This window comes from Quercus robur, chromosome 4 (genome assembly GCF_932294415.1).
Source record: "Quercus robur chromosome 4, dhQueRobu3.1, whole genome shotgun sequence".
Lineage (NCBI taxonomy): Eukaryota > Viridiplantae > Streptophyta > Magnoliopsida > Fagales > Fagaceae > Quercus > Quercus robur.
The window spans coordinates 25,916,914-25,932,296 of NC_065537.1; the positions used below are offsets into that span (position 1 = coordinate 25,916,914).

Genomic DNA, 15,383 nt, shown 5'->3' on the forward strand with positions numbered 1-15,383 from the left:
CTCAACTTTTATATCTCTCTTTTCCAAAAACACAATATATATATATATATATATATATAAATACAAGATCAAATAGGATCAAAAAGAATCTAGTGAAATATTTGTATCATAAGATTTTAAACTACAGGTAGGCAACTTAAATTTCAGTCAAACCCCAAATAGGTAAAGTGTCAAATTTTAAACTATATATAAGTAACTTAAATTTCAACCAAATCACAAGTAAGTAAGTTGTAATTTGCCATATTTTTAATGACATGGTTCTTTTCTATTGGCCCAAAGTACAAGATTAGTAAGCTAACCATGTAGTTTCGTACCACTTAAGAATTTCCCACGTATATATATAGAAAAATGCTTCACTGTCACAAGGAAAAAATAGAAAATAAAACACACAAAAATAAAAACAAAAAGTAGCTTCACCCTTTGCCCGAGCTTCTTTCAAGTCACAAGTTACAACATTTAGCAGATCTTATTTGTAGAACATATCTAGACCGTATAATTGAAAAAACAAATTAAGTAGCTATAAGAGCAAATGACAATATTTCTTTTGTTTACTTATTTGATTTCCCACTTGTACTTAATATGCTTTCACACAGACTCCCCGTAATTAGCTCCTGCTGCAGCCCCGTGAAACCGAGTGTGTAGCGGACTCCTGTGTTGTGTCATTGCCACGTACATCCTCACCAGATATTTCCTCCAAAGACATTCCCATGGTCTCAGTCACAAAGAATGTGAAGAAAACCCCTGACATGTTGGTAACTGCCAAAATCGTCATTGCCTTCTTAATCCTTCCTGGATCACCATTCGAAGTATAGCTTTGCACCCAAAAGGCTCCAACTATTGCCCCAGCCTTACCAGCAGCCACGCTCAAAGCATGACACAAGGACCTCATCCGGGTCGAAACAACTCACACTACAAGAAATTTGGTTATTTTCAACAGTTGAAACCGTTGAAAAAAGTACTAAAAACTGTCGAAAATAACATTTTCGTCAGTTGAAATGACCGTCGAAAACCACCATTAATAACTATGTCAAGAACATTTTTCTACCGCCTATGCAACCATTGAAAAAAATATTACACTTTAATCAACGGTTAATAAATGTTGAAGTATTATTATAAAAGTATGCTTGTTACTTTTTTCCACATGCACTCAACCGTTGGTAAAAGGTACCTTGAGATAAATTTCAACGGTTTGTAAACGTTGAAATAAGTATTTTCTTAATATAAAAAATTTTGAATGCACTTTTTCATATTGATCAAAATTTAATAACCTGATTCAAAACATAAATGTAAACGCAATTGTTCAATTCCAAATGGAATTACAACAGCCAATCAATTGCTCTTTTAACACAATGAAACAAATTGTACAAATCAACATAACTCAACTACTCTGTCTATTGCCCTTTACATTTTTAAATTTGAAACATGAATCACTACTTGCTACAGAAAACCTGTTTTGAATAGTACACTTAAAAGTATTTACAATAGCCAATCCTTGTACACTAAAAGGTATTTGGAGAGTTCTTGTTTGTTGCATAATTTGCTACATACCTTCATCAAGATCATCACCAACTTCATACCTTCTCAAGGTTCTACTAGCATCAACAACATCCACTTTGTATTCATGGAATATTGAACTTAGCATTATTTTCTTTTCACTTCTAACGCCAGGGAAAAGGAAATATAAGGATCAGGTGAAGAGCACATACATCTCTCTAAGATTCTGTAAGCCAGTAAAGACATTGTCAATTGGTCCAGATAACTAATTGTGGTTTAGATTTCTACAAGAAAAGAATTAAGGGATTCTAATTGAATAACCAAAAAGCAAAAGCAATTCAGTAAATAGGCACTTGGGGGGAGAAGTAACTCACTGATGTTAGAGACATTTCATGGCTATCCATGACTCCTCACATGGATCCCCACCATCCACTCCCCATCCCTTAATATACAACCTTACCTACTTGACCATTGACTACTGCTATTTCAAGGCAGTTAAGCACTTTTTCACTTTAACCTATAGCTTAGAGATCCTAACAAAATAGGTTAGCTAAGAAGAGCATATGGATGTTGCACATTAAGTTCAAAATTTAGAGTACTTAGTATCACATGCTCAGCCTTAATTAGGACTGAGCACTTTACCCAGCCCACCCGAAAACCGACCCGACCCGATCCGATCCAATAGGTTTTGGGCAGGTCTGAGAATATTCGGGTTGGGTTTCGGGTCTTATTTTTGGGTTATTATCGGGTTCAAGTCGGTATTGGGTCGGTTTTTGGGTCATATAAATACCCTAAGTTTGAACCCGATTTTTGTTTCTTTGAAAAAAACCCTACGTTGGTCTCTCTCTACCTCCCTCAGCTCTCTCTTTATTCCTCAAAGGCTTAAACCTCATCCTTACAAGCCAGTTTCAAGCTATTTGCTCCATTTGTCTCTGTGTAAGTCATCCTTCTTTGTGTAAGTCATAGAATAAATAGCTAAACCTATTTCTTGTTATCTCTGTTTCTTGTTAATATAGTTGGGTTTTTAATACTTTCGGATTTTGGGGTTTTTTTCTATGTGAATATCCTATTTGGGTTTGATTTTCTTGCATTTTGTGATGTGGGTTTGGCTTCAATCGTTTTTTTTAAGGACCCATTTCGATTTTTTTTCAGGTTTTTAACTAAATAGCTGTGCTCCTCTGCCTCTCCCACTGAGTTCTCTCTACGTAAGTCATCCACTCATCCTTCTCTTTGTTGGGTTTTTTCTTCTTCTTCTTAGTTTCCTTGTCTTAGTCTCTGATTTTGGGAGTTCTTACATCTTTTAGGAACAACCCTTTTCATATTGATGAAAAAGAACTACTTTGGATCTGATGGGTTGGTGGGGTTTTGTGTTTTCTATGATGTTATGTTGTTTTATTGTGTTATTTTTCTTAGCATGCAAACAAGGACTAATGGGTTTGTGTTGTTAGTGTATATATTTCTATGCAATATTTTACTCTCTGCCACAAAATCTTTGAAAGCTTTACTTTGTTTCTCTGTTGGGTTCGTGTACTTTTTATGTAGTTTCAAGCTTTATGTCACAATCACTTTGTGTTCAATTTTTAGATTGTACCTCTTTTATATATAGGAATCATTGTCTAATTTTCAGTGTATATATGTTTATAATCAATGGGGGTTTTTGTATGTTGTTTGGTTAGTGAGAAAAAAAAGAAGAAGAGTGGAGATGAAAAAATGAATCTAAAGGTTGGATAGATGACCCACTTGCTAATGTAACAGTAGTGTTTGAATATTTTCCCGTGGTTTCAATATTAAGTTCCATGGACTTCTGGACCTTCATTAATTGTTCTTATATTTGCCTTTGGATTTTCAGTCAGCTTCAAAAGCCTCGCTAAAAAACCCTTTTTTTTTCTATTAAAAATTTGATGGGCAACACAGGATTGCCTTTTTATACTAGTGGTTTTGGTTCTTTTAGTATAGATGATGATACACTTACTAATGTAATAGTAGCATTTGAATATTTTCCTGTGATTTCAATATTATGTTGCATAGACTAATAGATTACTAATGTCTCTGTTGCTCATCTTTCTTAGTTTGTGTTGTAGCTACAATGGATCTCATTACTTGTCTTGTCTGTGTATCTAATAGTAATTGTTTCTCAAGTTATGTGAATTAATAATGCATGCATGTCTTACTAGTGCAGATTCTAGCCACAGCAGTCATATATAGGCAGAAGGGTGATTCACCAATCCGGGCTTCACATCAAGCAAGGATGTATAAAATTTTCTTTCAAGTTTCAACTGAGAATGGCAAGGCTTTTGTCAATCATTTGGTAGAGGTAGTTGGTGATCTAACAAATCTGAGTATCTGAGACACAACATTTAACTTATCCATTCAGATCAGTAGCAAAGAGAGTGACAAAAATTTTATAAGCCCAATATACTCCCCAGCATAAGAGCAAAACTATCTTTAGTTTGGAGAGGATTGTGTTATTTGGTTTAAGGCTCTCTTTTTTTTTTTGTTGAAGTATCTGAATTTTAGCTAGTTGAATTGTTATTTGGATTATAATTTGTTTTGTTGATTGGTATTATTTTGGTTGGTTCTATTTAGAGTTTGTGTTTCTGGGTGATTAGATTGAAATTTGATGCAAGTAAATTGCATTGACATGCATGGCATACACTGATGCGTATGAATAATAGGCTCACTGGCGAATTGGAGTCCTAGCAATGCATGAATTGGATTCTTGCTTAGTTCATCAAAGGTTCTGGTAGCAAACATCTAAATGCTTATGATTTTGTTCATACTTAAAAGGCAACAGGGTGCCATTTGTTAGCGAGGCACAGCTTTGATATGGAGGATATGAACAGCTTAAAAAAAAAAATAAATAAATAAATAAAAAACTATCCAACCCGAGACCCGACTTGAGACCCGAAAAACCGACCCGATTACAGACTCGATTTTTCGGTTCGAGTCAGGTTTAAGGCAGCTAAACCTGATTTCTATCGGGTCGGGTTTCGGGTCACAGTAAACTCGACCCAACCCAGCCCAATATCAGTCCTAGCCTCAATCACCTGCTTATGATATTGCTCAAACTAGTCCTGTTTAACACAATACATGTCAACATAAGAAAAAAATTCAAGTTATTATTAGACAAAATAAATACCTAATTGACAAAACAGTTGACAAAATTAAAATGCCTTAAATTTTTAAAATTAAAAGTCAAATAGGAAATGACTAATTAATTTATATTAAGTAAAATCATTCATCCATAATATGGATTTTACATGTTGACAAATTTTGTAAAAATTCTTATGGGATGTCATAGACATCTCAGTCCCTTTTACATTTAAACTTAACTTGCTGAATTTATATTTTATAACTCTTTTGGGGATGAGGTTGAAGCTATGAAGAAGTTACAATGGGAAGCGGATAGGACAAGAAAGAAATATCCTGCATATGAAAAATTTCACAAGAAGCTCTCACTAAATTGTTCAAAGGGCGTGGGGTCTACTTAGACAAGGAATTCCCAGTGACAAGGCCTACCAAACACAAATGACAAACACAAATAACTTATCAGCAAATTATTTTCAAGAGAAGACATAGATGAACTATTATTTTCAAGAGAAGACATATGGAAAAAAGATGCATATGATCTTTTAAGGCCAAAAGAAATTATGATTAGTTGATAACTGGAAATGCTTCAAGACAGACAAACCACAAAACAAGGAGGGGAATGACACTTACGAAAATGAACTTCCAAGTTTTTGGATTTTAAGCTCTGCGTTTTTCTCCTTCTCTCTTACTTTTCAGTTTGTCCTTATCCTACTAATAAAGAGAATCTCTTTCTCCATCTATATCTGATGTGGGAGATGCAAGAAAATTATTATTTAGTATTATTTATGTTTGCTAGTCAATTGTATTTTATGTTTTAGGTCTTATTAGTTTATTGGGTTATTAGTATTTTAATTTAGAAGTAAGGTTATTTTTGTAATAAGGCAATTAGGGTTTCCTAGCCAATTAGAACTAGGGTTTGGTAATCCTTTATAAGCATCCTATTGTACACTTTGAGGAGACAGTTGATATTTTGATGAATGAAAACAATGGCTGTTTGGTCTTTCTTTGGTCTGATGCTGACTCCAGGTCTACCCTAGGTGCTGACTCCTAGTGGTTTCCCCGCTTGGTGCTGACTCCAAGCAAGGCCTAGGTGCTGACTCCTAGGTCATATCCTTTATTTTTCCGTTCTTTCAATTTTGTTCTGGTTGTCCTGCATCAGTTTTGGTATCAGAGCAAACACCGATCCGTTTGAAGCATCATCGCAAGGCAATCCAGAACCAGAACCAAAAAAAAAAAAATTTCACCGTATATTTTCCACCACCAGAAATCCAGCCACCACACCACCTTCAAAATCCCTTCACGACATCTCTGCCAAACCATGTTAGAAACCCATCTCTCAATACCCACACGTATCAAGCCACCAGAAGGTTACCCGTCAACCAATGCCCTTTGACCCAACAACCAACAAACCCCATCTGTCAATCTTGGCCACCGTTGAAGCACCACACCAGCTACCAGAAAAGCCAACCACCACAACCCACAGACAACCAAAAAAAAAAAAAAAAAAACCACCTCAAAACCCATCAACCACCAGCCGCTGAAACCCACAAGATCAACACCCACCGGCCCAAAACCCAACAGCCACCAGCCGCCAAGCCTGTTATCACGTAGACCACCGTTATGTCTCGTGCAGCCGTCGCCTTCCCTGTCGTCGCACCGCCACAGTTGTCAACCCCTAGCCCCGCAAGCCCATCGCCAAGCAACCTTCTTTCAATCTAGAGATTCCGCTCTCTTTCATTAGTTTCTGTGGTTTCTTTTTCATAATTCTATACTTTGAGTCCGTGTCTTTCAATTTAGAGTCTTTCGTTTGACTTTCTTTTAAAGTCCGTGTCTATAGCTTCTTCAATTTTAAGTCTGTGTACTGTATTTTATTATTTTGCAACAAAAAAAAAAAAAAAAAAAAAAAAAAAAAAAAAAAAAGAAGAAGAAGAAGAAGAAGAAGTAAAGTCTTGTTGCTGCCAGTCCATTGCACGTATAGACCCCAAAGTTGTTATCCACAGTTGTAGCCAAGCCCGTGACTGTAGTGCAGTAAGTTGACTGCTGACAAGGAGAATCACAGCAGCTATTTGTTGAAGCACTATTTTAGAGAATCATGGTAGTATTAGAAGCACCGTACTTTGATGGTTATGAAACTTATCCACGAGAATTTGTCAACTGGATGAATGGGATGGAGCAATTCTTTAAGCAAGCAAATTTTGCAGATAACAAAAAGGTTAGGTATGCCAAGTCAAAGTTAATAGGTAAAGCACAAAGGTTTTGGGAGAATCTTGAACGTTTCCGCTATATGGATTATGAACCTGCCATTACTATGTGGGAAGATATGAAAGAAAAGCTTTGTGATGAGTATTTGTCACCATACTATCGAGCTAAGTATCTACCCCAATCTCAGTGTGGTGTGGTACTTTTCAAGTTGAAGCAAATGCGATAAATCCTCATCCTCATCCCATATCATGTTCTCAGTGCACTTTTGAACAATCTACCAAGGAATTATCTACCAGGAAAGCAACAGAATTAACTGTAAAGCCCATGAAAGAGATTCAAGACAGGATTGCTCAAATGAAGCAAATGAAGACTCAACCTGATTCAATTGGGAAACCAAGGATAATTGATCATAATGAACTTATTGCTGCCTCCATAGAAGATAACATTGATGGTGATATCTTGGTCATGGAGAATCCTCTAGCAACACCAAAGCCTAATGTTGACATAGACGTACATACCTCGACAAGTGTTACTTTAACAAGCGTGCAAATAAATGAATCTATTGAAGAACAGCAAGGTGAAAAGATGGTGCCTAAAGAGAGTATTATGTTAGAGGGTGCACATGATGTGAAAGTTGAAGTTGTTGAATGTGCTTCTAATCAACCCTCCACAGTCCTTGAAGATCTACATCCTGGTGAAGTCAAAGAGGTTAAAACCACAGAGCTTCCTATGGTTCATAAGGTTCACGAAGAGATTATACTGATTCCACACATTGATTTTGTTATTCCAAATGAGTTTGATGTGGTGGAATTCCAGGTTTTTGTTTTCCCTGTGCTCCCAAAGGTGATTTCAGACTTGAAGTAAGTGTTATTTATCAGCATCCTAATCCTTCAATGCTTTAAAACTCGAGGTCAAGTTTTCTCCAACCAGAGGAGAATGATGCGGGAGATGCAAGAAAATTATTATTTAGTATTATTTATGTTTGCTAGTCAATTGTATTTTTATGTTTTAGGTCTTATTAGTTTATTGGGTTATTAGTATTTTAATTTAGAAGTAAGGTTATTTTTGTAATAAGGCAATTAGGGTTTCCTAGCCAGCAAGGGTATTTTTGTAATAAGGCAATTAGGGTTTTCTAGCCAATTAGAACTAGGGTTTGGTAATCCTTTATAAGCATTTTGTAGTGTATTTCACAATGTAAAGAAAAGAAAATATGATATTGACGTAGGACAACCAGAACAAAATTAAAAGAACGGAAAAATAAAGGATATGACCTAGGAGTCAGCACCTAGGCCTTGCTTGGAGTCAGCACCAAGCGGGGAAACCACTAGGAGTCAGCACTTAGGGTAGATCTGGAGTTAGCACCAGACCAAAGAAAAAAAATACTCATTAGTCTTCATATAAGTAGGCTAGACATTTTCACATGATTATTAAAACACAGAAGCCCTTATGGATCCCAAGAAATGGGTACATTCCTATATGCAACAGTTTTAGTGAATAATGTAGTAAGTCAAAAGTTTTTCAAAATTAAAAAAAAAAAAAAAAAAGGTAAGTAACATATCTTAAATTTTTAAGTGCCAAATGGTTTAATGATGTTACAGGTATAAAATCTTTATGCCACAGAAGGCTCCACCCAGCCTAACTTCATTAATTTTCACAACAGCCACCAACAGGGGAGGAACTAGAATTTCAATAATTTGGGGGGGGGGGGGGGGGGGGTGTGTGGGAACCATATATATTTTTGAAAAGTTTAGCTAAATATAAGGTGAAAGTTGAATTTTTGCAAAGTTTCTCTACTCCTGGCCACCAACATTATTTAGTGGTTGTGGCAAGTTTGCAAAGAAGTTCCCTTATATTTAAATGGGAAAGGAGAAAGTGTTTCCTGCGCCAAATTTGCTCCATCCCCAATCCTATTCATATTCCTTCCACTAAAGCCCCTACAACCATACAGAAACTGCAGCAAGATATCATAAAAGAAAAAAATAAAATATAAAACAAAATAAAACAAAAACAAACAAAACTAAAATAGAGGTTGTAAATCTCTACAACCTTATCCAACATTGCCACCTCCTCTGCTTGCATGAGTTCCCTAGCTGCTGCATCCTTCAATTCCTTTTCATAGTTCTCCTAAAGTGCAGTAAGATTAATATATATATATATATATATATATATTAAAACGTTGTACAAAGCTTATTACACCAACTGGTAATGCATATATGAAAGCCCAAAACTGTAAAATAAGTGCCACTTATTAGATCCTATTGTCCCAAAGAACCAATTAGCTATAGCTTAATTGGCACTTTCTCCTCTCATAATAAAGGGATGGAGGATGAGGTCCTGAATACTGGGTTTGAGATCCTCTAGGTGTGTGTGCGTGTGTAACTTACCAATCAAAATAGATAGTCAGTCATCAATAACTTGCTATTCATGATGGGTTTTCAGATTCTTGCATAAGCAATGAAGCTTCCAAGGATTAATAAAGTGCCTAAAAAGGATTTAGCTTTCAAGGGAGAGAGAATGGGATGAACTTCCTTATGTCATCAATCATATGAAAATATCTAATATGTGCTTATAGGCATTTTACTTTATCATATGACTAGGATGAAAGTCCCATATCCCTTTTTATTTTTATTTTTTTATAAATAAAAATTCCCATATCCTTGAAACTATCAGTACATTCTTTAAAAAAATTGTATCAAGCTACCTGTCATTTGCCTCCTCATCACCCTCACCAATAATAGGAATCGTTGGTCCACTTAGAATAGCAAACCTACAAGTATCAAAGAAATTGAAAATTGGTCAATTATGTTCACAGCAAACCAAAAGATAGATGCAATAGAAATGGGAATAATGATGACATGCCAAAGATTTTAAAAGAGAGTATAAACAAACAATGGGAAGAGGTAATTCAAGCCTTCTAGCCAACCAAAGAAGGGCTGATGTAGCACCTATTCCAGGAAATTCATTAAGAGAACCACGAACTTGTCCAGTAGCATCTTTGCTTTTAAATTCACTAGGGTAAGACCAAACTAGACATGGAAGAGGTCCATCTTTTGACGGATCATAGCCTGGTGGCAAGTATAGTGTTGCAGTCATTTGAACCCCATCTTTTCTCTGATACCTGATCATCTCTTTCTGCAATGTTTCCAGCTGTGGGTACGGATGAGGGAAATTCGTAATTTGACATGCTTGCTTATCTGGCCAGCTCAGGATATAGTATTGGGGGCAAAATTTGCCAAACAGTGAAAATTCTGAAAAAATTTAGTCGGACAGCACGCGTTCAAACTTATTTAGTTAGTTAGACTGTTTTTGAAAGTCGAGTTTGGCAAACTCGACTTTGGGCTGGAATACAGACACAATAGTGGCGTTTTTTTTAGTGGCGTTTGTCAAAAACGCCACTATAGGTTCCCTATAGTGGCGTTTTATATAAACGCTGCTATAGCCACTAAAAAAACGCCACTATAGTGTCTATTTTCTAGCCCAAAGTCGAGTTTGCCAAACTCGACTTTCAAAAACAGTCTAACTTACTAAATAACTTTGAACATGTGCCACGCGCCTAATTTTTTCCCAGGAATAGTCTGTTTGGCAATTTTTTCCTAGTATTGGGTTTTCTCAATTTTTGACTCTTTGGAGGTCAATATTTTCATCCCATTCCGAACACTGTATCACACCCGTGTTTTCTAAACAAAAACATATCATAAATCTCTAACAGTTTGAACCATCATCCAACTTAAGATACAAGTTTACATTCTACAACCATCATTGCCATTGGAAACATGAATTCATGATTCAGCCAACAAAAAACAGAGTATCTAATAAAAAAATTGCAAGTCAGTATAAAAAAAAAAAAATACAAGTCAGTTTCATTCTCAATGCTCAGTACCATATATTGTACATATGCTGATAATTAAACAGTAAGAATATCCTTCTACATATTCAATCTCAAGAATTATTTCATAAAAATTAACAAAATTCATTATTAAAGCACATTTGATGGGAACAAAAACAAGCAGTAAAGCACACCCCAATATCAACCAATCACTATAAATTAACAACAACAAAAAACTACTATGATCACTAATTCAGTAGAAAATAAGTGAACACTATAGAATTCCAATTAATAATAATAAGAATAATTGAAACTTAGGTTTAGTTATGGAACAAAGAACAAAATCTAGAAGAAACTTACTTTATTAGCTTAACCATCCTTTGTAGTAGACTCTGAAACAAAACACAAAGCCATCTAAGAAAGATACAAAAACCTATATATAGGCATATACACAGGAAGAGGGAGAGAGAGAGAGGGAACCTTGGGGGTTTGGGGAGAGAGAGGAAGTGAGGGAGAATTTAAAATATTCACCCTAAAATTTTCCCAGGAACCAAACACTAAAATTTATAAACAAAACATGAAAATGCACTGAATTTTCCTCCATTGAAGAATCGAGATGAACCAGGCAAAATGATCTTCGTGTCGATTGAGCTTGAAACCCTAGAAAATTGGGGGAGATTAGATGAGGTAGGCGAAGAGTAGAGGAGTTGACGGAAGACTTCGACTTCGATTTTGTGAGTGACGATGAGACAAAGCCACCGCGTTGAGAGACCAATAGCTATGCATTTGCCATGACCTAGAGCTTCGAAATTTCCATGATTGAGAGCTATGAAATTGGCTTTGAAATTTCTAGGTTGTGTGAGAGAGATTTGAGCTACTAGAGAGAGAAAATGAGAAACTGTGAGAGCTATCTGTAAAACTTTGATTTATTCTGTAGCTTTATATAAGTTCCGTGTTTCTAATTTTCAACATTGATAACTATAGATAAAAGATGTAGTTTATCTTCTACATTCATCAAGCCCGTGGATAAAACTTTTATTTAATTTTTTTTTTACACCTGTTTCAAGTAGGTTAATTTAATGTAGTTTATACAATGTGGAAATAAGTAGGTTAATTTTCTTATTTTGATCAACAGTTGAGTACAACCGTTGAAACTTAGGGGTTTAATTAACATTTTTTAGTAACCGTAGATAAAAAAATGTTGAAAAAACTCAAGTTTGTTATAGTGTCGGTTGATAGCATGAAGGTTGTGCTATTAGGTCCAAAGTTTGCAAAGAAAAACATTAGCTCGTATAACAACACGAACAGCTCTTCATGTTCCTTGAGGTAGTCAAGATGGAACGTCATCACAAACATGTATACTAATATAAAGAGGAACCCAAGAAGTTGAATCATAAACCAGCCTTGCTTTTCGATGAAGAACACGATGAGCCAGTAACCAGGGAAGGTACCAAGCATTGCCATACAAAACATAGCACTCGAGGTCTAAAAGACTTCCTTGATTGCATTCACAAATTCGGGCTTTTCAATTAAATTCATTGCGGGGAAAATATCCTTCTGGTTCAGCTTTTGGCTATAAAATGACATGTCCAATAAGAACCATGTGGTCATTGTGACTATCAAATGACACCCATGTCGACGAACAAACTCGTGAGAGAATAATGGGTAGTTGTTTGCAGCTTTGAGTGTCGATAATTTGTCATGTAATTCAACTTTTGAGTTCAAGGTCAAGAGCCCAACTCATGTCCTTAGTGGCTTGTTTGGCATTCCTTTCGATTATGGCTGTGTACGTATTTTTTGCAGGAATTTTCATTCTAAAATAGTATGTTAAGAGTGATGGAAGAGCTCCAAGCATAAGCACAATCCTCCAAAGATAATCTGCCTTTGGTTGTGTGGAAAATACAAGATCATCTTTGAATGAAGCAGTGGGGAAGAAGTGAAGAAAGATTCCTGAAAGTATCATAGGAACTAGCCCTGCAAATACAATTCCTACACCTTGCATTGCATACACCGCGGCGATGAATGCTCCGCGAGTTCTTTTGTTGCAGTAGTTAGACATGATTGTGGCGGAGACAGGATAGTCTCCACCAATACCAAGCCCTAGCCCGAACCCGAAGAAACAAAGTGTTCCGATGACAGTTTCTTTTCTTGCACCAAAGGACGAGCCGGAGCATATGGCGCAAATGACCGTGACAATTAGAGTGACGTTGTAAGCTCTTTTACAGCCAAGTTTGTCAGCAATCCAACCAAAGATTAGGTGGCTTGTGAGAGTACCAATTAGGGCAACACCAATTACAGTGTTGTTTAAGTTTTGGGGGAGCTTTCCAGGCTTTCCTGTGCTAGTGTCATAGTAGTAAAGGCGGCCCAAGAGTTTTGAGACTGTTGAAATGCAGAAAAGGTTGTATGCATCAGTGAAAAACCCCATTCCAGCAATGATAATGGTTGTGATGTAGTTCCACTGCGTGCGGGCAGAGTCACGGGCATCAATTTTAAAGCCATTTTTGTAGTCTATTTTATTTTCTTGGTTGCTGGTGATGAAGTTTGCGTGTACCTTTGCTCCTTTTGTAGCTAATCTATTAAGGGAAATGATAATGAATAGACCAACATATGAGTCTTGGCTAATTTTCGAGGAATGAATAAGAAAGTAACAACATCTGAGGGATATTCTATTCACATCGATACAACAAAAGATATTCTTTATCAAGAAATAAAGACAAATTTATGTCAGTTTGATTAATCAACCAACCATTTACTAGCACTACAAGAAATCTGGGTTTAGGCGGCGTTTTTTTTAGTGACGTTTTTAAATTCACCACTATAAGTGGTATACTGTAACGTTTTATAAAAACGCCGCTAAAGAGTGAAAGTGTAGCGATCTTTTTCTAAAAACGTTGTTGTAACTCAAAACAATAGCGGCGTTTCTTAAAACATCGCAAAAAATATAGTTTTAGTAGCGCATTTATGGTTTATATCGACGTTTTCTGAAAACGTCACAATAGTTATTAAGGAAATTGTGCTCAGTACATTATTAAAAAAGAAATACTATATAGTGACGTCGCTATATGTTATAAACTTTTGGCATTCCGCCACTTTTTTCAAGTTCCCACACTTCTTTCCCCCCTTTTTTTTTTAGTTAGCCACTCCATGTCCCACTTTTTCCTTTCTTCAGTCAACTATTTATTAACCCCTTCTTTTCTTTTTTGTTCCTATTGTTTCTTTGTGAGCCATTTTCTCCAACACCACCACACATTTTGCCTTCCACCCACTGCCACCGCCATAGCCATTGCAGCCGTCGTCGACCTCCACTAAGACCCACTGCCACCACCATACTTTTTTCCCTCTTTTTTGTTGTTCTAGTTTCTTCAAAGTGTAAGTCTTTGTTCTTGACTTATGGGTTTGCATTGATTGGGTATTTCTTTAATGGGTCATGGAGTTTTTGTTCTAATTTTTGCTATTTTTCAGTTTTGGTTGGAATCTTTTTGTTGTTCAAGTTTCTTTAGAGTGTAAGTATTTGTTTTTAGCTAATGGGTTTGCTTTGATTTGGTTTTTCTTTAATGGGTCATGGAGTTTTGTGCTAATTTTTGCTGTTTTTCTATTTTGGTTGGAAATTAGTAGAGAAAACTCTTATTTAGATTTGGCTTCTTGTGCAAAAGGACTTGAGGATCATGGGCTGAATCATTGTAAGTATTTCTTTAGAGTGTACATATTTGTTTTTCAATATTATACCTTCTTTTTTTAATTAATCTTGACTTCTTTTTAAATATGGCTCTGTGTGATGTTTATTGTGAATGCAATTCTTGGAAACATTGATAATTTTTTATCCATGAAAGTTTATATATTTATTATTATTATTATTATTATTATTTTGGGAATGTTGACATTGTGATAACATATGTCAAAAATGCTAGAAATGAAAGCCTGGGAGTGAAAATTATTTTGGTACAATGAATTGAGTCTGACTGGCCCATCTCTACACTAGCTAGCTAGGCAACATATGAACAAAAGGGATCAAACAAACCCATCTTCTATTCTTCTTGTAAGTGGGTTAGAAGCCCACCAAAAGCATGGAATTCAAAATGGCCCTTAAACAATCCTATAGTTTTTTTTTGGGTTAAAAACTTCAAAGGGCTAATATATTAGACTAAATCTACTAACTATATAAAAAGTATCTATAGCCATTTCTACAGTTACATTGGTTTAGTCAATTTTTGTCTTTTTGTGAGCAAAACAGTACGTGTTGTTGCAAAAGCCAAAGTTATTTCACCATAAGACCAAAACAAAACTTCAATGGCTCCCAATTACATTTTTTCAATATTATACCCATATTTTGAAATCAATGGCAAGGGATGGATCCTTATCAATAGCTAGGATGCTTTTTTTTTTCTTTTTTTTTTCAATATCTACAGCAAAGTGTGTCCTATTAATTATTTATACACTAGGTGTTTTCCATGCATGTGGAAAAAGTGCCTCCTAATAATTATTTATACACTAGGTGTTTTCCATGCATGTGGAAAAAGTGAAAGCTTGATGAAAACATAACCAAATGGGGTCCTAGACTTCTAGTTGATGGCAAGTTTAGTCATGATGAACACTATCTGATTCAACAAAAAATATTTTCTAAAAAATCATTTTTTTCATTTTCTAATATTTAGTAGAGTAGAAAAATCTAGTCAATAAAAAACTTGTAGTCTAATCATTGAAAAACAAGGGATTTGAAGTGGGGAACATTTTCCTTTTCTTTTCTTTCTTTTTGTTATCAAAAAATACTTTT

General features: G+C 35.5%; 1 long non-coding RNA gene and 1 pseudogene across 2 annotated transcripts; both read right to left on the reverse strand.

Moving 5' to 3' along the window:
* Window positions 1-224: 224 nt before the first annotated feature.
* Window positions 225-13,896, reverse strand: LOC126721639 (low affinity inorganic phosphate transporter 4-like; annotated as a pseudogene).
* Window positions 4,695-11,580, reverse strand: LOC126720996 (uncharacterized). 2 transcript variants are annotated; one of them, XR_007653765.1, is made up of 5 exons: window positions 11,093-11,580; window positions 10,973-11,004; window positions 9,488-9,553; window positions 8,833-8,910; window positions 4,695-5,009 (listed from the first exon to the last, which is right to left on the reverse strand). It is a non-coding gene; the product is annotated as an uncharacterized LOC126720996 (long non-coding RNA). The 2 variants fall into 2 exon arrangements; XR_007653766.1 differs by lacking the exon at window positions 8,833-8,910 and having other exon boundaries at window positions 11,093-11,579.
* Window positions 13,897-15,383: the final 1,487 nt, after the last annotated feature.